The sequence below is a fragment of the Crotalus tigris genome, unplaced genomic scaffold (assembly GCF_016545835.1).
Source record: "Crotalus tigris isolate CLP2741 ecotype Arizona unplaced genomic scaffold, ASM1654583v1 scf7180000019550.566604, whole genome shotgun sequence".
NCBI lineage: Eukaryota > Metazoa > Chordata > Lepidosauria > Squamata > Viperidae > Crotalus > Crotalus tigris.
In genome coordinates this window covers 44,463-66,594 of record NW_024097590.1, presented here as the reverse complement: position 1 = coordinate 66,594, position 22,132 = coordinate 44,463, and the positions used below count along the sequence as shown (strand labels likewise).

The 22,132-nt window shown below is 37.3% G+C and overlaps 1 protein-coding gene across 2 annotated transcripts in view; it reads right to left on the bottom strand.

Moving 5' to 3' along the window:
* MDGA2 (MAM domain containing glycosylphosphatidylinositol anchor 2) overlaps nucleotides 1-21,273 on the bottom strand; it is a 376,726-nt gene extending 355,453 nt beyond the window's left edge. The window contains exon 1 of one of the 2 annotated variants that reach the window (XM_039363106.1): nucleotides 21,139-21,273. The gene's annotated coding sequence lies outside the window, so the exon portion shown is untranslated. The remainder of the gene's footprint in view (nucleotides 1-21,138) is intronic. The other variant, XM_039363107.1, reaches the window with a different exon arrangement.
* Between the last annotated feature and the right edge of the window lie 859 nt (nucleotides 21,274-22,132).

The window sequence follows — 22,132 nt, the reverse complement described above, 5'->3', positions numbered from 1 at the left end:
TAGTATACACTTCTGCATTTTATTTCCACATTTTAATTATTAAATGTTTTGATATATTAGTATTTTAATACTTTATTAGACTGACATACAGCATTATAGCTCTTGACTTATTTCAGTTAAACACTTCTTGCAGTGTTTGTTACCTTGCATACTTGAAATATGACCGGGTACTCCAGTTCTTACCTACTAGTTTTACTTTTCCTTTATGTAAATTGTTCAGCTACCATTATTTTACTACCCATTTTGCCTATAATATAGTTACTAAATTGTACTACATTTACAATTCTACATCTAGTCATTGGCCATAATAAGATCTCATTGTTTTGAAATATAGAGCATGAAAATCTTTTCTTCTAAATATTTTTGGTTGTTTTAACAATTCTCACTTGGAAGAAGCCAAGGAATTGCTAGTTCCCTATATTGAGTGTTACTCAACCTTAGCAACTTTAAGATGTCTGGACTTCAACTCTCACAATTACCAAGGCAGCATACTGGCTGGGGAAATCTGGGAGTTAAAAGTCCAGGCATTTTAAAGTTGTTAAAGGTTGAGCAACACTATTCCAATGAATTCAGGAATTCCCTAGAAATCCTTCACTATCATGCACCAGAATTCACTAGAATTCTGATTTATAGTATCTACATATATTGGCACAGCTTTATTTTACTTTTTTGCATTAGCACTGATACCAAACATTGATCTGTTTGACTTCTGTTTTTACTGTTCTTCACATGTAGTTAATTAAACCTGACTCTGTTTAACACTATGCACTGTGTTAACAAGGTTTCTGTGCAGCTATTCATGCAATGCCATTAGGGAGGCTGTATTTTATAGATTCACTTTTATTACATGCACCACTAATGAAGGCATAATGTGATTAGGATGGACCAAGTCCAAGAAAAATTGTCATCAATTGGGTTTGGCATGAAATAATAAATTGCTTTTGGACTGAATGCTAGGTTTGGGAAATAAAAGGAGTGCCCTGTTTAAACACCCAACTAATGTCTTATTAGAAGTGGAACAAGAAAATGAGATTTAACAAGAAGGAATCAATTTGTTACAGAAACAAACATAACAGTTAGTTGGAAGCTGGGGCTGAAACTAGGAGGGGCATATATGTGAAGAAAATAGTTTTTTTTTCCCCTACCTTCTTGGAAATAATTTAAGAAAGCCACCATGGGGTAGTAGTTGGATTAAGTTGGAGAGATGCAGTCCATGGAAATTCCCTGGTAACTTTGAGCTATTCTCTTGTACAACAGTGTCCAGGGGGTCACAAAGGGCAGATGACAGGTTTCTTTATTTTATTCAATTTATTTGGTCATTTTATTATACCAATTGTGGGCAGTTAATAGGAATTAAAAGTACAGCATTGCAAGAAAAAATAAATACACAACTAGTGGATGAGATAAGCTATTAATCAAGGTAACCAGTTTGCGGGCTCTAACAGAACACACTGATCCCTACATCCAGAAACTATCTACTTTGTATTTTATTTATTTATTTAAAGCATTTTTTTTTTTTTTTATTGAAATTTTTCAAAAGTTTTACAAATAAAAATCCACCCCCCCCTCCCCAACCACCCCACCCCCCCCCGACTTCCCAGAACTGAATATAGGATTATTTAACAAATATTTTAAAAATAACATTTGCAATTTATAAAATAATTAATAATAATAATAAAAATCACAGTAATAATATATATAATAATAATATACATAACATAAAACTTAAAATGAATAATATATACTAAAAAAGAAAAAAAAAATAAAAATAAAAAGAGAAGAGAGAGAGAGAAAGAAGAAAGAAGAAAGTAGACGAAGAATAAAGCATACATATATATAAAAAAAAAATATATGAATAATAATACATAAAAAATGTATATATATAAAAAAAGAAAAAGAAGAAAGAAAGAAAGAAAAAACAATCATTACAAATTATAAAAAGGCTAAATAATATTTTTCCATATCCAAATTATGTTGTATAAAATTTATCCATTTTTCCCATACCGCAAAAAATTTTTCTTGAGATTGCTCCTTTAAGAAAGCCGAAATCTTTGCCATTTCTGCCAAATACGAAACTTTATGAAACCATTCTTGTAAAGTAGGCAAAGATTCCTTCTTCCAATATTGTCCTATTAACAACCTAGCGGCTGTAATCAAATTTAACATCAATATAACCTCCTTAGCATCACAGTCAATAACAATACCTAGTAAAAATAATTGCGGAGTAAATTTTACCCTCCTTTTAAAAATTCTTTGAATATTCCACCATATCTTAATCCAAAAAGCTTTTATATGCTTACACGTCCACCAAATATGGTAATAGGTAGCATCCAAATATCCACATCTCCAGCATTTCGGCTGTAGATTAGGGTACATAATGGACATTTTCTTTGGGTCAAGGTGCCATCTATAAAACATCTTATAAAAATTCTCTCTTAATTTTGCGCTTGTGTGAATTTAACATTTCTTATCCAAATAAGTTCCCAAGTATCCATTGAAATCGTTTCACCAATATTCTGTGCCCATTTAATCATACAATCTTTAACTAGTTCAAGTTCTGAATCTAATTCCACTAAAACCCCATAAACTCTCTTAATATGGGTTGGCCTTTGATCTCTTACTTGTTTTAAAAAAATTTCATCTTCTCTAAGCCAGCCCATTTTACAATCCATCTTCCATCTATCCACTATTTGTCTATATTGGAACCATGAATAAGTTAAGTTTTCATGTGTTAACTCTTCCAAAGATTTTAACTGCCAGTCTTGGCCATCCCATCTTAATAACTGTACGTAAGAGACCTTGTCCATATTTACCCCTTTCCTTATACCTTCTATGGCATGCCGAGGTATAGCCCATAATGGTATTTTGAAGTCACTTTTATAATACTTTCTCCACACTCTTAGCAAAGAGTTTCTTATAATATGAGACTTAAAAACCCAATCCACTTTTTTATTAAATATTAAATAGGCATGCCATCCAAAAAATAGGTCCCAGCCTTCCAAATGAAGTATTTCTGTATTTGTTAAATTCACCCAATCGCTAATCAATGTCAATACTACAGCATCATAATACAATTTCATATTTGGTACCTTGAGTCCACCTCTCTCACGAAAATCTTGCATTATTTTAAGTTTCACCCTTGGTTTTTTCCCTGCCCAAACAAATTTATTAATACCTTTTTGCCATTCATCTAAATTACGTTCGTTCTTTAAGATAGGTAACATTTGAAACAAAAAAATAAACTTTGGCAGGACATTCATTTTAATAACTGCAATTCTGCCCATAAGGGATAACTGTAAATTATTCCAGTTTTTTAAATTCTTCTGTACCTCCATCCACAGCTTAAAGCATTTATATGGCCACTCCTTTTATGCTGAACTCTGAGCAGCTCCCAATCAACAATTAAAACATCAGTAAAAATAGCACAATGCATATATCTATTAAAATCATAGACATTAAAAAACTTGGCACCAACATTAAGCTTCTAACATCCTTGTTAAATCCTTTCATCCTTTTTGCTCTATGCCAGCACTTGGGGGTAAAGCAGGTTATCAGTCCTTTTTGGAAAACTAGGAGGTGAAATGCCTATCAAACTTCAAAGGGTAGAGTGTTCCACAGGGGAAAGCAAATGTGAGATTTTATTAGCATTTTTTGCTGTTTGATGACCAAGATTTGTTGGGTACCACAAGGCTCCGTCTTAGGCCCAGTACTCTTCAATATCTTCACTAATGACTTAGATGAGGGAATAGAAGGGGAACTCATCAAATTTGCAGATGACACCAATGGCAGGAATAGCCAACACTCCAGAAGACAAGCTCAGGATCCAAAAAGATCTTGACAAACTTGAACAATGGGCCCTATCTAATAAAATGAACTTTAATGTGGAGAAAAGCAAAGTTTTACATTTAGGCAGGAAAAATCAAAGGTATAAGTACAGATTCGATGAGAGCTAGCTCAACAGCAACCATGAAAGGGACCTTGGAGTCCTAGTGGACGATCACTTAATTATCAGCCAGCAGTGTGCGGCAGCAGCCAAAACAGCTAACACAGAGGCACAGAATCGAAATCACGTGAAGTATTAGTACTGCTTTATAAAGCCTTAGTAAGACCACACCTGGTATACTGCATTCAGTTTTGGTCACCACATTACAAAAAAGATATTGAGACTTTGGAAAAAGTGCAAAGAAGAGCAATTAAAATGATTAAAGGCTTAGAGACTAAAACATATGAAGAACAGTTGCAAGATTTGGTCTTGGCTAGTCTACAGAAAAGAAGGACTAGGGGTGACATGATAGCAGTATTCCAGTATTTGAGAGGTTGCCACAAAGAGGAGGCGGTCAAATTATTCTCCAACGCACCAAAGGACAGGACAAGAAACAATGGTTAGAAACTGACCAAAGAGGGAAGCAACCTGGAATTAAGGAGAAACTTCCTAATAGTGAGGACAATTAACCAGTGGAACAGCTGTCCTTCAGATGTTGTGAATGCTCCAACACTGGAGGTTTTTAGGAAGAGACTGGACAAACACTTGTCTGAAATGGTATAGGGTCTTCTGCTTGAGCAGGGGGTTGGATTAGAAGACCTCCAAGGTCCCTTCCAGCTCTATTCTGATTGATTGAAAAACATGAATAGGGAGTATTATGAATGCATTATATATACATAATTTTCCTCACTTTTTCACAGCCTGTACTTAAGGCCTATACTCACTGTCCAAGCCTTTGGTGAGGGAGAGTGTAGATCCTTGTTGTTCTCACCATATTATTATTAGTAGTAATAGCACCAGTACCAATTATTTGTTCAGCAACCAGTTATGATGGCACTAAACAAGGAGATCTATGATTGGTCCTCGTAGGTGCAGCTGCTATAGCAATCTCACGGTCACGTGATTGCAATTCAGACACATGGCAACTGGCTCACAATTATAATAGTCGCAACATCCAATGGTCACGTGATTGCCATTTGCAACCTCCCTTGCTAACTCCCAACAAGCAAGGTGAATGGGAAAGCCAGAGGGAGCGTGCAAATGGCAATCATGTGATTTATGCAAATGGGATTCATGTGATTAACAACTGTGCTGGATTTGCTTAAGGAAAACAACTGGAACTACTGCAGTTGCCTTTGTAAGTCAACATGGTCACATACTGTGCTTTATGACTGGGTTGGTTAGGAGAGTTGCCAGTCGCAATTATTGCAGTTCAGCAAGAAAAGCCAATTATTATGGTTTGTTGCGTGGTCAGACAGATGTTTAGACTGGATCTGGCATTTAATTATTACTATTATTGTGTACCCAAAAATATGAATTTACAACTGCCAGATCTGTAACTGGTGTTGGTCGTCATATGCACTGAATTCTTTTCAAGCACCTAGAATATTGTACCAGCACAGTATATGTGCAGATCCATGCAGGTTGGCGTATATAACTGATAGATGGAAAATTTGTGAATGCACAGATTTTCCAAGTGCTATCCAAGATTTTTTCGGTATGATACTTAGTGTGTCAATATCACTGGGACCACTTATTGTTTAAACTGGTTATTACTGTATTTCCTTGTTTTAGTTGTCATAGTCACCTAGAGTCATTGGGAGTTAGGTAACAAACAAATTAAATGATAGATAGATAGATAGATAGATAGATAGATAGATAGATAGATAGATAGATAGATAGATAGGCAGGCAGGCAGGCAGGCAGGCAGGCAGGCAGGCAGGCAGGCAGGCAGGCAGGCAGGCAGCCTACAAATAATGCCAAGAAGCTGTTATTGTGACAGAGAATGAGTCAGACACCCAGAACTCCCCAGACCACATTTTGAGAACTTCTGATCTGGTCTAAACCCCTACCCATTGTAGGACTGCACTGACAAAAGGCCATCTGGAAAATAAATTGTAACACCGCCAGCAAACTGAGTCCATCATCTCTTGAGTCAAAGTGTTGAACAGCTCTTATTGTTAGGATTTTTTTCTTGAAGTCTGACTGAAATTCAGTATATTAGGATAGGGGTGTCAAACTGCTGACCTGCGAGCCAGATGCGTCATGCCGAAACCACGACCACCCCTTTGCCAGCAATGGAAAAAAAGTTGTGATATGTCGCGACATGTTACGTGACATTGTGAGTTTGACACCCCTGTAATAGGAGGATATCAGATTGGACCAACATAACTGGGGGGGGGGCAGCAGATCAGGGAAGGTACCCTGGTTAATATAATCCCATTTCCACCTTTAATGTACTTTAAATTGATGCAAAGAAAGGACCATCAGACTACCAGAGAGCTAAATGAAAATCTAAGTAATGCTTTCTCCAATACGCAGTTTATTTCTTGTGAGTTTTTTTTTTAATTTTAAAAAGACCATTAACTATGATATACTACTAAACACATTGATAAATTCTACTTTGCAGCTCCCTGGCTGCTGATAATTTCATCCAGTAAGTGGTCTATTAGTTGTCATAGAAACATACCTCTTTCTCAAATGTATATACTCATTGTTCTCTTAATTGGGTCAAAAAAGATCAAGTACTATGCTGTTCAAACTCCAGATATGAATTAACTGACCCATCCAATCAACAATAGAGAGAATTAGTTTTAGGCCCAGATGCAGCTGGGTTTGAGTCTAAATTTCTTCCTGGTCAAGTAATTCTCCCTGTGTTTGTGTAAGCTACTTTTCCAAGGGCTGCTCCTTCTAACATGAATGATTGACATGAAATCCTAGGGATATCTCATGATTGCTCCCCCATTTTTTTTTTTTTACGGCAAGAAGTGGTGATGGTAGTGACTCAGCATGAAAAAGTAAAAACCTAGCTATCATGCAGCCAGCAAAATTATCTTAGGAATTGTGATGCCACAACTGACCTGTGGAGAGGATCACTCATTCTGTGATGCTGTGCCAACAAAGCTTGTAATAATGCCTTAGTACTGCTGCTTAACAAGATCCAGAAGAAATTGCCTGGGGACTCTGAAAATAGGTCTTTGATTCACAGATCATTATTTATTTACCTTGCATTTCTTTACAGGTGTTGTATATTTAGTGAGTTTGGGTTGCTATTATGCATAACATTTTTATCTCTTGTTAGCTGCTCAGAGTCGGCATAGAAAAAGAGCCATACAAATCAAAATGAATCAGCAAACAAATTACAAGATTTGCTATTTCTCATATTATACTATAAACCTTTGTGCAAGCTTGTCCTTTTGGTCCACATTGCAGGTAAAGCTGCTCTGCCATTGGAGAGTTGGCCATTAGCTTAATTCACACAACAGATAAAGATGTTTGCACAACATACAAAACATTTTTACAAACTTAATGTTAACTTAGGGTGTTGCTTTCTTTTTCTCAGTTGGTCTGCTTCATCGGTTTATTATTCAGTGCAATAAGCCAATTGAGAAAACAGGTACATCAGGAGCAAGAGACCTACATCGTATGAACCAAACCTGTAATTTCAGAAATGATTCAAGCCTCAGATTCAAAATTCAGCCTTCTTCATACTACTGGCTTTCCCCGAAAATAAGACCCGGTCTTATATATTTTTTGTCTGCACTAGGTCTTATTTTCAGGGAATGTCCTATCCTGCTTACCTCACTTGTCACACGGTCATCTTGTTACTTGTCACTTGTCACACGGTCATCTGACTTCTTCTGCAGCCATTCATGGCAGGAGGCCCCATGGCTCAATGCACTGGTGCTGCTGCTCGTGGCATTAGGCCGCATGGACATTGTGCCACTGCTGCTGCTCATGGCAGGAGTTCACTTGGTGCATCGCACCCAGTGCCACTGCTCGTGGCAGGATGCCATGAGGCATGTTGTGGCATGGTGTGCACCAGCGGTGGCACCAGTCTGACATGCCATGTGGTGTCCTGAAGTGAGCGGCATCACTGGTGCCACACACCACACAGCCTCACGCCACGAGCAGTGGCACCTGTGCAATGTACTATGCGGCCTCCTGCCACGAGTGGCAGCATCGACGCAGTGCCTACATGGCCTCACACCATGAGTGGTGGCACCAGCGTGATGAACCATGCAGCCTCCTGCTGTAAGTGGCAGCACTGGTGTGACGCGCCATGTGGCCTCCTGTTGTAAGCAACAGCAATGGGACACAGAAGAAGTAGGGTGGCAGTGCGACAGGTATCGGAGCGTGGAAGGCTTGGCTGCAGCAGTCCTGAGGTAAGTGGGTGCGGGATATGTGGTGGAACCCCACCCCCCCACCCCTGCCCTAGCTTGATTTTTACGGGTGCACCTTGTCCCACCTCATACAACCAGACTAGGCCTTATTTTTCTGGTAGGCCTTATATTAGGCACACACATAAAAATCAAGCTAAGGCTTATTTTCGGGATAGATCTTATTTTTGGGGAAACACGGTATGCTCCATAAACTTGTTCTTTTCATCAGCAATTCTTTTGCAAAGCAATCCATTGCCAGAATATAGCTTATTCTCTCCTTTTGCTGATAGTTGGATCAATGCTTGACCCAAAGGTGCTTTTTTTTCAAAATGTGTTTTTTTCTTTAAGATCTCTATTTACGCATCTTGATCCCTCAAAAGAAAATTATTTCAGTTCTTTGTACCCATTTATAGAGTTCTTTTGCTTCCTTCTGCTCAATCATTGAAAAGTGATTTGATGAAGCTTCTTGGGTGAGAAGCAAAATGTCATCAGGGAAAAACAAGGAAGTCCAGTTGCCTTTTGAAAAAAGCACCTTTGAGACAACCATGACCTGGATGACTGAGAATCTCCATAGACACTTTTCAATGATTGAAAAAGGAAGGAAGGAAGCAAAAGAATTCCATAAATTGGTACAAAGAACTGAAATCATTTTCTTTCAAGGGACCAAGGTGAGAAAATAGAGAAAAAATACATTCACCATCATGGAGACAAGTAATCCAATTGGCTACTTCAAAAGTCTCTTTTGCTAAACATTAATAATGCTGGATACCACACAGAGGTTTTTGTGTGTTATCTGTGGATGCTTCACGACAAAATGCTAGATAATTTTTAAATATATTTTATATATGCATTATACATAGATGTAGCATATGTTTATGTGTATTTTATATATGTATTATTTTTACTGACTATTGTATGCCACCCCAGAGTCACTTCTCATGAGATGGGTAGCTATATAAATCAATAAAATGAGTAATAAATATTATTTTTGAAGCTTCTAGTGCAAACAAATCTGTCCACCTGAACTGAAACTAATGTGCAAAACAACGTATTTATCTACAATATTTTGCACTTTTTAAATGTTGCAAGACAGCATAACAGCAATAAACCTTTTGTAAATTTCGTAAATTGGAAGAAATTATATTGATGAGATTGCTGATTTTCAGTGCTTTTTTTTTTTACATTGCTATACTGTACAAGGATGATGCATTTTGCCAACCAATATTTATAGCTTTTTTATCCAGGATATGAACCATCTGCCACCAATAGACTTCCCTTGAATCCTTCCTTGTATAATTAAAGCAGTTGATATTTCTTGTTGAATACCATATGTTCTAAATATTCTAATTTCCCTTTCTTGATTGTATTCACAATTCCCATATCATTACCCATTCTTTACAAGATCGTCTCATTTTGTATTTGTTCAACACATGATGTTTCAAGTAACCTTATAAGTAATGTTATTTATACACATTTCTTTGTGCATAAAATACATGACCATATGTTAAATAAATAAGCTTATATAACAAAGAACATTTCTATAAAGAAAGGTCCGTAATGGTATCACAGAGTTGAATGTAATCTTTTTTAAAAACAGAAAGAAAGAAAATTAAAGAGACCATGCAAAAAAAGAATGAGAACCAGAAAAATGTACATATTATATAAAATTGAGCAAGATTTTTCAAAATAATATTGAATTAACAGAATAAGAGTATAACAGATTTGGAAGGAACCTTGGAGATCTTCTAGTCCAGTCCTCTGCTCAAGCAGGAGACTTTATACCATTGCAGACAAGTGGCTGTCCAGTCTCTTCTTAAAAGCCTCCAGTGATGCAGCACCCACAACTTCTGAAGGCAAACTGTTCCACTGGTTAATTGTCCTCACTGTTAGGAAGTTTCTCCTTAATTCCAGGTTGCTTCTCTCCTTGATTCATTTCCATCCATTGTTTCTTGTCTTGCCTTCAAGTGCTTTGGATCCCCTCTTTTTTGTGGCAGCCCCTCAAATATTGGAACACAGGTCTCATGTCAACCCTAGTCCTTTTTGCTAGACTAGGCATATCCAATTCCTGCAACCGTTCTTCATAGGTTTTAGTCTCCAGCTCCTTAATCATCTTTGTTGCTCTTTTCTTCACTCTTTTAAGAGTCTTTTCATCTTTTTTATAATATGGTAACCAAAACTGAAACCAATGTTCCAAATATGGTCTTACTAAGGCTTTATTAAGTGGTACTAGTACTTCACTTTATCTTGATTCTATCCCTCGGTTAATGTAGCATAGGATTAATATTATATGTGCCCTTAACTGTTATTGTAATAACATGTATAATAACATGAATCAGAATACACATGTACATAACATGTATAATAACATGTATAATAACATGAATCAGAATTAACAATAACAGTTCTATCAAATTAAAAAAATATATCCTTCTTACAACAAAACAGAATATTTAATATTTTAAAATCTTATTAAGAGAAACCCAGACTTTGGATGTGGAAGTAATTTATGTGCACCAGTTACAATGTATAAATTGCTTTTAAATTAAATGTTGTATCAGATTTGTGTTTCAAAAGCAAAGCTATTTTTGATTTTGGTTCATACTCCCATACCTTGATCTGGTATTCTTCTAAAGAAAGAATTATGTATGATTTGCAGTCAGAGATATATTTTCTGGAAGCTGATATTATATAAAAGGCCAACTCTGTATACTGTAAAAGGATAAAATATAGGGTGATGTTGATGAACAGAGAAACAGGTGACAAGAAAGAGAAGTTAACTAATTTTGTTAAATTCTATAATTAATAAAGAAAAGTAAAGAAGTCCGTACAGATTTTACTCCGCTAGTTATTGTGGACAATAGGGGGTGGTGCTCATCTCTGTTTCAAGGCCATTGAGCTAATACTGTCCAAAGACATTTCCGCAGTCATGTGGTCAGCATGATGTCACAGAGTGCTGTTACCTTCCCAGTGAAGTGGCACCTATTTATCTACTCGCATTTGCATGCTTTTGAACTGCTAGGTTGGCAGAAGCTAGGGTGAGGATGGGAGCTCAGCCTATTTTTGAGTTTTGAACCTGGGCTGCCAGCTTTCCAGCCAACAAGCCCAGCATCTTAACCACTGAACCACCATGCCACCCATTCTGTAATTAATAATCTTCCAAAATTATTCAGCTTTTTAAAATTTCCAACAAAGGTGGAAAATATTTGGCTTTAATATTGTGTTTCCAGCACAACTTAGGTATGAAAGTCAACTGGGTATTTTTGGGGTAGTTATTGTCTCTTAGATACAGAAAATAGCCAATGGCAAAACAGCGGAAAATGTTGCTAAGAAAACTCTATCAACTTCTCCATGTAGTTGCCTGGAATGAAGACTGATTGAAGGCCCAGTCCCCCAATCCTCACCTGAAAGAAACCCTGGAGTAACATAAACTTGTACCAGTTTTCTGTGAGTATAATAGTCACATAAACTCAGCTGTTTTCTTTCATTGACATTCTCAGAGTATCAGGCCAGAAGGCAATTCCCTGCTCGGTAGATTAATCCACACTGAAGTATTTCTGACAGTTGACAGTTCAGCCTTTGCTCAAATGTATTTAATGAAAGATAGTCACTACCTCCTTGGTCATTGTTCCTTCCTGAGCAATCTTCAGAATTAGGTAGTTTCCCTAATATACCACTGTGACTTTTTTTTAATATTCAAGCATGTCATCCAATATATCACTTTCAAGTCCATCACATCAGCGCTCTCTCTCCATTGGTTTTAATCTCCAAACCCATATTTATTTTCATTGTCCTTCTCTGAAACTACTTTTTTGAGTTTCTCTTACAATGTACTATATCGCCCAGAATTGGGAATTGTAAACAAAGTGGACTATGAACAATGCTGAATACAGTGGGACTGTTTTCCATATGATAAAACTAAAATTTTACATATTGCTAATTCATATTCACTTCATGAGCAACTAAATGTCCAAGATCCTTTTCATATGCACTATGACCAATTTTGTATCCTGCATCCCATGCATATACATCTGGCATCTGCAAGGGGGAATCAAGGAATAGGAAATTATGACATTAGTATTGTCCCATAATCTCTGAATTTTAATCCATATGTTGATGATGTCACATACACATATTAAAATTTATATCATGACAACACAATGTTTCTTTTAGATCCTGCAGACTCCTCTAATAGTAATGCAGTAATGCAGAAGAGATATATTACCATTTTCCTCCTCTTGCAATGATACTATAAGGTAAGAAAAAATAATTTCTCCAAAGGGCAGTTTTATATTTGCCAGCCTCCTCTTCAGCAATGCTGCTTCTTGGTCTATCTCTATGACCTGCAAGGTTAAATAATCACTGGGGAAGCCTTTGGAGAAAAGCTCTCCATCTTTCCATGTTTAAAATGAACATTGAGGTTGTATCCATCACTGTGTAAATCTCATAGAACAGGGATCCCCAACCCCTGGGCCGTGGACTGGTACCGGGTCGCGCATGCCAGCAACTGGTCCACACAAACAAACAAAGCCCCATCCATGGGATGCAGGCACCACACAAAACCACGCACCCTCCAGTCCATGGAAAAACCTTTCTCCATGGAACCGGTCTCTGGTGCCCAAAAGGCTGGGGACTTCTGTAATAGAATACATGGAACACACTTCAGTGGAAAAAAGATTAATGTTACTCAGGCTTAATTTCCATTTCACAAAGTTCTTTAGGAATAAGCATGTACATGTACATATATATGCAATTTAGTCCAATAAGAATTTGAAATCAAATTCAGGTAAGAGGGTCAGCATCATCAAAATGGTGGACACCACTGGGTGGTTGAAGCCCCCTTTTAGCATGTATTGCACACATATAAAAAAGGTATTATTTAGCCAAGTCACTTCCACCATTTTGTCGCTGACTATTCTCTGAACAACTCTACACTAAGTTTCAAGAGACGCTTATTAGATTCTAATCTAGACTTTTGCTTAGTGTTTATTTTAGATACCTATCCATATTTAAAATGCCAGTTGCAAGAAATTTGCCTATTCTGATGCCTTCACATTATGGATAAAAGTCTACACTGGAAAGCCTGATTGAATCTGACTTCAGCTTAAGTTATCTTTTAACGATTAATCTGTCTAGTTTGTAATGAATTTAACACATTATCATGCTACTATAATTGAAATGAATTGTTTGCCTTAATCACAATGTTATAATTTGAAATGAATTGGTACATGATCATTCATTGCAATCATGTTTGATATGTGCTTGGCATAGGCACCAGCTGTTAAAGAAAGTAAAACAACAAGCAGTTCATTAAAAGCAACTTCCAATTATCCCAGTAACAACTGGTTCTAGCAAACTGCAGAGCAACAGGTTGTTTCCTCCAACTTTACTAGGCTATGTGGTCTGAGGAAGCCACTTGTAGACTAAATACTTGTAGAGATTGGAAAAGGCACCACATCTGGGGTCTGGTAGAACAAAGCATTATTATTACTATCCACTAGTTCTTGATTTACAAGATGATTACACTGGTATAATTTTTTTGCTGCCCCATTATCACTATCTTGGTACAGACATGATGCCAGGAAATTGTGCTGTGCTTATTAATAATGTAAAAAAGCAGGTTAAGGACAAGGACTGTTGAATTACTGAAGCTTTGTTTCCCTGCCTTCACAGCAAATATCATAAAAACATAAGCAATGCCTTGCTCGATCAGACCTCTGGTCTATCTTGTCCAGTAGAAAGCCTTACAGTGACCTCACATTGTCATCAGTGTTAATAGCCATAGATCCTCATGACTTTAATGGATGAGTCCAACCCATTTTTTTAAGCCAACCTAGCTGACAGCCAATGTTATATCACCTGGCAGCAAATTCCAAGGATTTCACAATGCATGTGTGTTTGTTTGTGTGTGTGTGTTTACATAATGTGAAATCCAACCTTGAAATTTGATGTGATGACCATTGTTGGGAAGGGGAAAATAGCTTTACCTCGTTCACTTAGCCACACCCTGCCTAATGCTGTATATGTCTTCATATCCCCTCCCATTCACCTCTTCTCAAAACTATAAAAACCTCCAAATATTGTAAGCTTTGCTCACAGCGAAGCTGCTGTAGCCCCTTAATCTTGTAAACTACCCTCCTCTGAATCTTCTCTAGTTTCATAATACTCTGGTGAAAGTGCATCAATCAGAACTGTACACAATACTCCAGAAGTGGTTTCATCATTGATGTACAGTACGGGTGTCAAACTCGCAACATCATATGACATGTTGCAACATATCGTGACTTTTTCCCCACTGCTGGCAATGGGGTGGGTGCAGGTTTGGCATGATGCATCCGGCCTAGGGCCGGCAGTTTGACACCACTGAAACAGTATACCAGAGCATTGGCATCTCTATTTGAAGTACTGTTTTTTTTATTATCCCAAACATGCTGTGGGCCTTTTTTTTATATAGCAGATGCACATTGGGCTTGCACTTTCCATAAACTCTTTTCCATTTACTCTCTTTCCTTATTAACTGGTATGAGTAGTTACAATTTTGGCACCAAGATTCATCACTTTGCATTTGCAAAGTCATCTGCCATTTTGATGATGTCTACTCCTCTGATGCACAGAGATCTCAAGCTCTTCGCAAGTCCTTATTGTTTTTACTACTCTAGATAATTTAGTGTAATTAGCAAACTTTGCCATTCCACTGGTCATGAGCAATTTCAGATGCTCTATAAATATGTTAAAAAGTGCTGGACTTGGGAGAGAATATAGGGGGAGCCAACTAGTTATATCTCCCAATTTGTTATTCTTTTATCTCTATACTTTATTTTCTATTCTTTAGCCAGTTGCTTATCCAGAAGAAAAACCACTATTTATTCCATGGCTGTTAAACTAAGAAAATCTTTGATGAGGGATTTTATCAAAGGCTTTTAGAAAAATCTATGTAGATGATAAGCATTGGCTTGCCCTTACAGTATTCACACAACATTAACACCTTCAAAAAAAAAATCTAGTAGATTAGTATGGTAGGACTTCCCCTCAGTGAAGCTGCATTGATAAGGCTAAATGTTTGTTAAATTTATTTTTAATAGCAGTCTGCACTATTTTCATAAAATAGATATATTTATTTGATTTGAATGGCTGCCCACCTCAGCTAAATGACTCTAGACAGCTCATAACAGCTAAAAACAACAATCCAATAAAAACAATTTAAAGACCAAAATAACTGGCCATTAATAACCACCTGAAAACAAAAATAACCCTAGTCAGCAGCAAAATCCAACTTTCTGTCAAGCTCAATAAAGTCAGTGTAAAAGCTACCCACACTGCTGGACTCCTAAGCCCAGGGGCAGAGCTATGTCTTCAGGGCCTAGAAGTTAAGCCAGTTAAGCCTTGGCAACTTGAAGATGTGTGAACTTCAACTCCCATAATTTCCCAGTCAGCCAAAAATTAGAGCTATACTGGTTACCTTCCAGTCCTCAACTATGGGGGTTGAGCACAGAGAGAGCTAGTCTAGAGAACAGAAGGACTAGGGGTGACATGATAGCAGTATTCCAGTATTTAATGGATTGCCACAAAGAAGAATTGTTTTCCACTTATTTTCCAAAGCACCAGGGAGCAGGACAAGAAGCAATGAATGGAAACTAATCAAGGAGAGAAGCAACCTGGAATTAAGGAGAAACTTCCTAACAGTGAGAACAATTACCCAGTGGAACAGTTTGCCTTCAGAAGTTGTGGGTGCTTCATCACTGGGGGTTTTTAAGAAATGACTGGACAGCCACTTGTCTCAAATTGCGTAGGGTCTCTTGCTTGAGCAGGGGGTTGGACTAGAAGACCTCCAAGGTCCCTTCCAGCTCTATTCTTATTGATTGATTGGTTGATTGATTTTAATTAAAGGGTCTGCAGTCCCAGCTTTAAGTTCATTGGGTGGATGCCATCAGGGCCTGGTATTTTGTTGACATTCAATTTTCCATAAGGTCTAGCACATCTTCTCTTATTACTTTTGTATCATTCAGTTAATCTGATTCTCCTCCTGAGAAGGCTCAAGGAATTCCCTCAATTTTTCTCCTGTGAAGATGGAGGCAAAGAATTTATTCAGCTTCTCTGCTATTTCCCTTTTGCCTCTTAGCCACATTTCATCATCCAAGGGACCAACGGACTCTGGCTGGATTTCAGTTATACCCATTATATCAATAGTGTCTTCTAAGATCAGGCATTCCAATTCACCTATTTTGGCTTGCAGGCTTCTGGCATTTGTATGCAAACACTGACACACAGCATATTTCACTGTATTCTTTTTATTCTTCTGATTTTTTTTAACTGCTTCCTTTCCAGTACTGCCTAGAAATCTAAATGGAGCATGGAATCCATTGCCTTTAAATCAGACAGGCACCCTGCATTCTGCCAGACATTCAGTTCCCTTCATATCTAGTTTAGAATGCATAGGTATATTTACTTAAATTTAATCTATGTCTAGGCTGAATGTGTAAATATACTTTGTAAGGTCAATTCTATTCTTTCTTTTTCTTCCTCTTTGCATCTTTTAGACAAGTGTTTCAGTTTGAATGTTAGCCACTTTTTTTTCCTTTAAGCCAAGGGCTGTCTGACTGCACCCTCTAGCGGCTAGGCTACTGGAAGTTTGCTAGTTAGTCCAACTGAGAAAAAACATTCAGAAATATAGGTAGTCCTTGATTTATGATCATAAATGAGCCCAAAATTTCTGTTGTTAAGTGACACATTTGTTAGGTGAGTTCTGTCTCATTTTCTGATGTTTCTTGCCACAATTATTAAGTGAATCACTGCAGTTAAGTTAATAACATGGTGTTAAGTGAATCTGGCTTCCCCATTGCTTTTGCTTGTCAGGTCACAAAAGGTGATCACATGATCTCAGGACACTGCAGCTGTCATAAATATGAGTCAGTTGCCAACTGTCTGAATTTTGAACATGTGAGCATGGGGATGCTGCAACCGGTGTAAGTGTGAAAAACAGTCATAAGTCATTGTTTCAATGCCATTTTAACTTTGAACGGTCACTAAATGATCTGTTATAAGTTGAGGACTACCTGTACACTCAGAAACTTACCAGATAAACTCACACAAATAAATCTCCCCCCAAATCTCACACTTAACTTCTCTTCGCCTTTTTTATGACCAATTTCCATCCAAATTTCCCTGTTTAGTATTCTCTATTACGTTTCTGCTCTAAGTGATTCGAAGAAACAGAAGCAGCAGCAGCTTTCATCAGTTGATATAAATCAATATCTCCTAAGCACTGTTATTGAAAAGGACTAGATCTGATCAGGAGATCAATTTTGATACAACTAAACCAGCTAGTTAATTGTTCTACCCAAAATGTTTTTGTGCAAATATTTTGCATGGCTGTGTTTAATGAAAAGCCTGACTGTTAGATGATATCTCTGGATAGTTGGGCTCCTTGTGGACAAGGATTTAACACATTTCAGAAGGAGATGGATGAAGACTTAGCACTGTTCCAAACAAACACCAAACCTCTGCTGAAAAAGAATTGAACATGAGTTTGGCAATATTCCAGAAAAATACTAAATCTGTACTCAAATGTGTAGCAGTAGCTGACAAAATTGTCAAGGAGGAAAAACAATCTGGACTTTTTAAAGCAAAGATGAACCTCGAAGAGTATAGGGAATAGAAGTTTCAATCAACTCTTACTTTTTATGGTTCTATGGGGAGAGTTTAATAGATTCCTGCCACTGAACAAGGGATTGGACAAGAAGGGATGAAAGCTGCTTTCTAGTCTATTATGCACAATCAGATAAAATTATATAATTTATGTAATGGATATAATAAGATGTACTGGACCAAATCTTCTAATGAGTAAATAAGGATTGACTCACAAGGAAGAATTGCTTGTTGGCCTTTGGACTAAGATCAAGTTAAAAATTCTTCTGAGATGCCTGGAAGTTGGGACTTGGTTTTATAAGAGGTTTAGTTTTATAATTAGCCAGTCTAGGGTTTTCACTGTAAAAGAAAAGTAGTCATTGTTGATGTCAGTGCTGAAACCATAATTATGCATTGGCCATGGACTCTAAATAGCTTTCTGGGACCTCAGTCACTTGACCTCTGGAGTGCTTCTGGAATTCCCCTTGGATTCCATTTCTATTTGACGCCTTTGTCTATTATCAGAAGAGATGTTGGATTGCCAGTCAGTATCTGACCTTGCTTTCAACTGAATGTGAGTGCTTGGCTACTTTGCAATGTCCTGAGCTAGCTCAGGTCAAGATTAGTGAGTCAGCCTGATGTATCAAGGGACTTAGTTCCTCACCTTCTGTTAGCTTTGAACGTGTATCTCATTCCTATTTTGTTTAGAGTGGATAGAAAGAAATAAGCTCAAGCAGCAAATTCTGTACACTGTCCAGAATTTTTTTCTCTATATAAAGCCTAATAGGATGCACAAAATGTGAGAAGCACAGTTAAAAATGGCCATGGACAATGGCATCAAACTCAGATTTTTGATAATTACTTCCACCTTAATGGAAAATCACTCCTTTCCTATTTGCCACCAGAAATAAAAAAAAAAAATATGCAAATGATCAGAAGAGCAATGTAACCATGAACAGGACAACTAAAAAGACAATCTGCAATATGTGGATGGAATCTATATTCTCATCTATTTACCTTTAAAGCAAGATTGAGCCTTCTGCCTCTAAAACCATAAAGTGGAACCTGTGATTACTTAGCTCTTTTTATAAGTTTGCAACTAGCACTCAGCAGATGGAATGACCAGGCAATTCAATACTTTGACATGATCATATGCTTAGTATAAAATAAAGGCAATATTCATGGTTTGTTTTTCAAATCTGCTTCAGAAGGAATATCGGCATTTGAGTTTCTCCCAGTAATATGAATATTTAAGGCAGACAGGTAGTTCTTGTTTTACAACCATTCATTTAGCAACCATTCAACATTACAATGGGGCTAATAAAAGTTACTTATGACTGGTCCTCGTAGTTATGACTTTTGCAGCATCCCCATAGTCACATGATCAAAATTTGAGGAAATGGCAATTGGTATATATTTATGATGGTTGCAGTGCCCCGGAGTCACATAATTACTTTTTGCAACAATCCCAGCCATCTTCTGACTACTAAAGTCAATTGGGGAAGCCAGTTTTCTATAATGGCTGCATGATTTGCTTAACAACTACAGTGATTCACTCCAACAACCATGGCAAAAAAGGTTGTAAAATCAGGCAAAACTCACTTAAAAAAAACTCTTGCTTGGTAACAGAAATTCTGGTCCAAATTGTAAACCAAAGACTACTTGTAATAAAACACCACATAACTCCAGATAACAGGAAAAAAAGGTTAAATATATAAAATAATCAATAATGAAATAATTAGTCTAAATCAAAGTGAATGAGAAATTATTGCAGTCTTCTGCTCCAGGAGCGAAGAAAAAACGTGTCTTTAGAACAAAGAGACTAAGTCTAAAACTGGGGTGCAATTGGCACAGCGGGGGCGGTACTAAGATTCAGACTTAGTCTAATTGGAGCAGATAGATTAAGACAACCCCATCCGTGGGTTCTCCATCCAATCATGCTGGAGAAGGAAGGACTCACTGGAGAAGAGGCTAATGCTGGGAAAGATTGAGGGCAATAGAAGAAGGGGACGACAGAGAATGAGATGGCTGGATGGAGTCACTGAAGCAGTAGGTGTGAGCTTAAATGGACTCCAGAAGATGGTAGAGGACAGGAAGGCCTGGAGGAACGTTGCCCATGGGGTCGCAATGGGTCGGACATGACTTCGCAACTAACAACAACAACAACAATAAAACATGTTCAATCTTTTCAACCCTAAGGGTGTTTCTGCTTAAATATCTGAAGTAGGATTGAAAAGGTAATGCTACATGAATGCTACCATGAATTCCTGGATGACAAGTGGGATATGAATCTTAATAAACTAAGAAATATAGTAACGATGTGCCCCATTCAGAGTAGCAAAATAAATCCCTTTATGTTTGTTGAGTTTTCTGCTAATCTAGTTAAGTTTAACTTCCAAAACTAATATATAAACTCAGTTCATTGATTCATTGATTTCTGCACTTCTTTCAATATCCTAAGGTAATACTCTAATAAAAACGATGGCTACAGAATTTTAAAAATGTACACAATATGGTCAGTATTAAGGGCAATGCTAAACAAAAGGCAAAGTTGTCTGCCAAAACATGATTATTCCATGCAATTTTTATGCATGAAAACATCTAAAAATGCAGAACTGAGACAAAAAAAGGAAAGTTAAAATAAGCACAATTCCCTTTACTTAGAGTTTCTTGCTTTCAGGCACTGCGGTCACAATTCACCCATTTCCATTTAGTTGCTCTTTAATGCTGACCATTTACAGCTACTGTTTACAGTTTTCAATGAAATGAACATTCAGAAACACTTACTCTCTGGTCAACAAAAATAAGCACCAAACAAGCAATTAAACCACAACTTCTTTCATTCGAGACAACTGGAGAAATGCTATTAAAAAGCAATTCAAAGGGCAGTTTAGAAAAACAGCAGAGATAAACACAGAACTCCTTAAAACACCACACAGTAGCAGAAACACAACTGCATTAAAAGGCCTGAGGTAATATAAAGGACATTGTGAGATTTAAAAAGCTGAAATCCTTCTTCCAGGACACTGATATACCCCTTCTAAAAAAATTCCAATGTTACTCCGTTTCCTCTTCTTGATTTTAAATGGTAGAATCCAGAATCTCTACCTCAAAATATTTAGATCCACTCTATACAAATGATTCTTTGTACAATCAAGGTACACCTTAACTATTAAATTAACATTATCATGTATATGTCAAAACATCACAAAAAAATATTGCTATCATGTTCCTGGGCAGACATACAGTAGCTCTCTGTGGCCAATTCTATACTATTTTCTGAGGTAGAAACCCAAGGTAGGTAACAAAAATCCATGGAAGAGAAAAATCAGGGTAGGTCGACCATGCACATCATCACAGCAGGAGGCTCACCTGTGGCCGGGGATGGCCTGTAACCAAACACGTCAGCTCCAGGGTCTCTCCTTCACGGATGGTGTACACTCGTTCTGAATACCGTTCCTCCTCAATGTTACAGGCGAGGCCTGAATGGATAATCCTCACTGTGGGTGGGGCTGTAAAGACAAGCAGAAGGAAAACTCATCAGTTATAATGGACTGTAAGAATAACTTTGAGCAACCAAGACAATGGGAAAAGAAATCTGAGTCCAAAGCAGGAATGTAATCTGAAAAAGTGTCTCAGATTTTATTCTCCCTAGTTCTCTTGAATGTAAAGGCAGAGGAAAAAAGAGGAATGTTCAGATTTGCAAGCTCTTATAAACTTTATAATAAAAGTAGCATCAGCATCCAGACTTTGGTTTCCTAGGTTGGACTACCTTATAGAGCTGACATCAGCAAAGAGTTTTAGCTAGAAAGACTGGGTAGGGATATATACAAACAATTGATGCAGAGTTGTGACATTTGGAATACTGTTTTTTAATTGTTGTTGCTGCTGTTTTGCCTTATTTTGGTTATATGATTAACAGGTCAAATGAAGCCACTTTGCCACTAAAAAACAAAAATAAATCTTTAGTGCCAGAGACAGAATAGTAAATTATAAAAATTTAATAGATAATATATCCTGTTGTCAGTTGACATCTTTTCAAAGTTGCCTATCTAGGTGCAACAGATATAATGGTATGTTGAGAAAACCTTAAAAGAATGTGCCAAGAAACAGTATCTGAGAAACAATCAGATAAGAGGCAGCCTAGCCTGCAGCTATACAGTGGGCAGGGCAAAGAGGCTCAGTGAGACCCTCCTCAGTTTCTCAGGCTATAAAGGAGCTGGAGGGAGAATTGCTCTTTCAGACTTTCAAGATTCTGTTAATGTAGCCTTAAAATAAAATATAATTAGTCTATTTGGTCTGGTCTGGTCTGGTCTACTTGGTAAGGTTGACATTAGACTGATATCTCTTGCAATGTGTGCCCAGG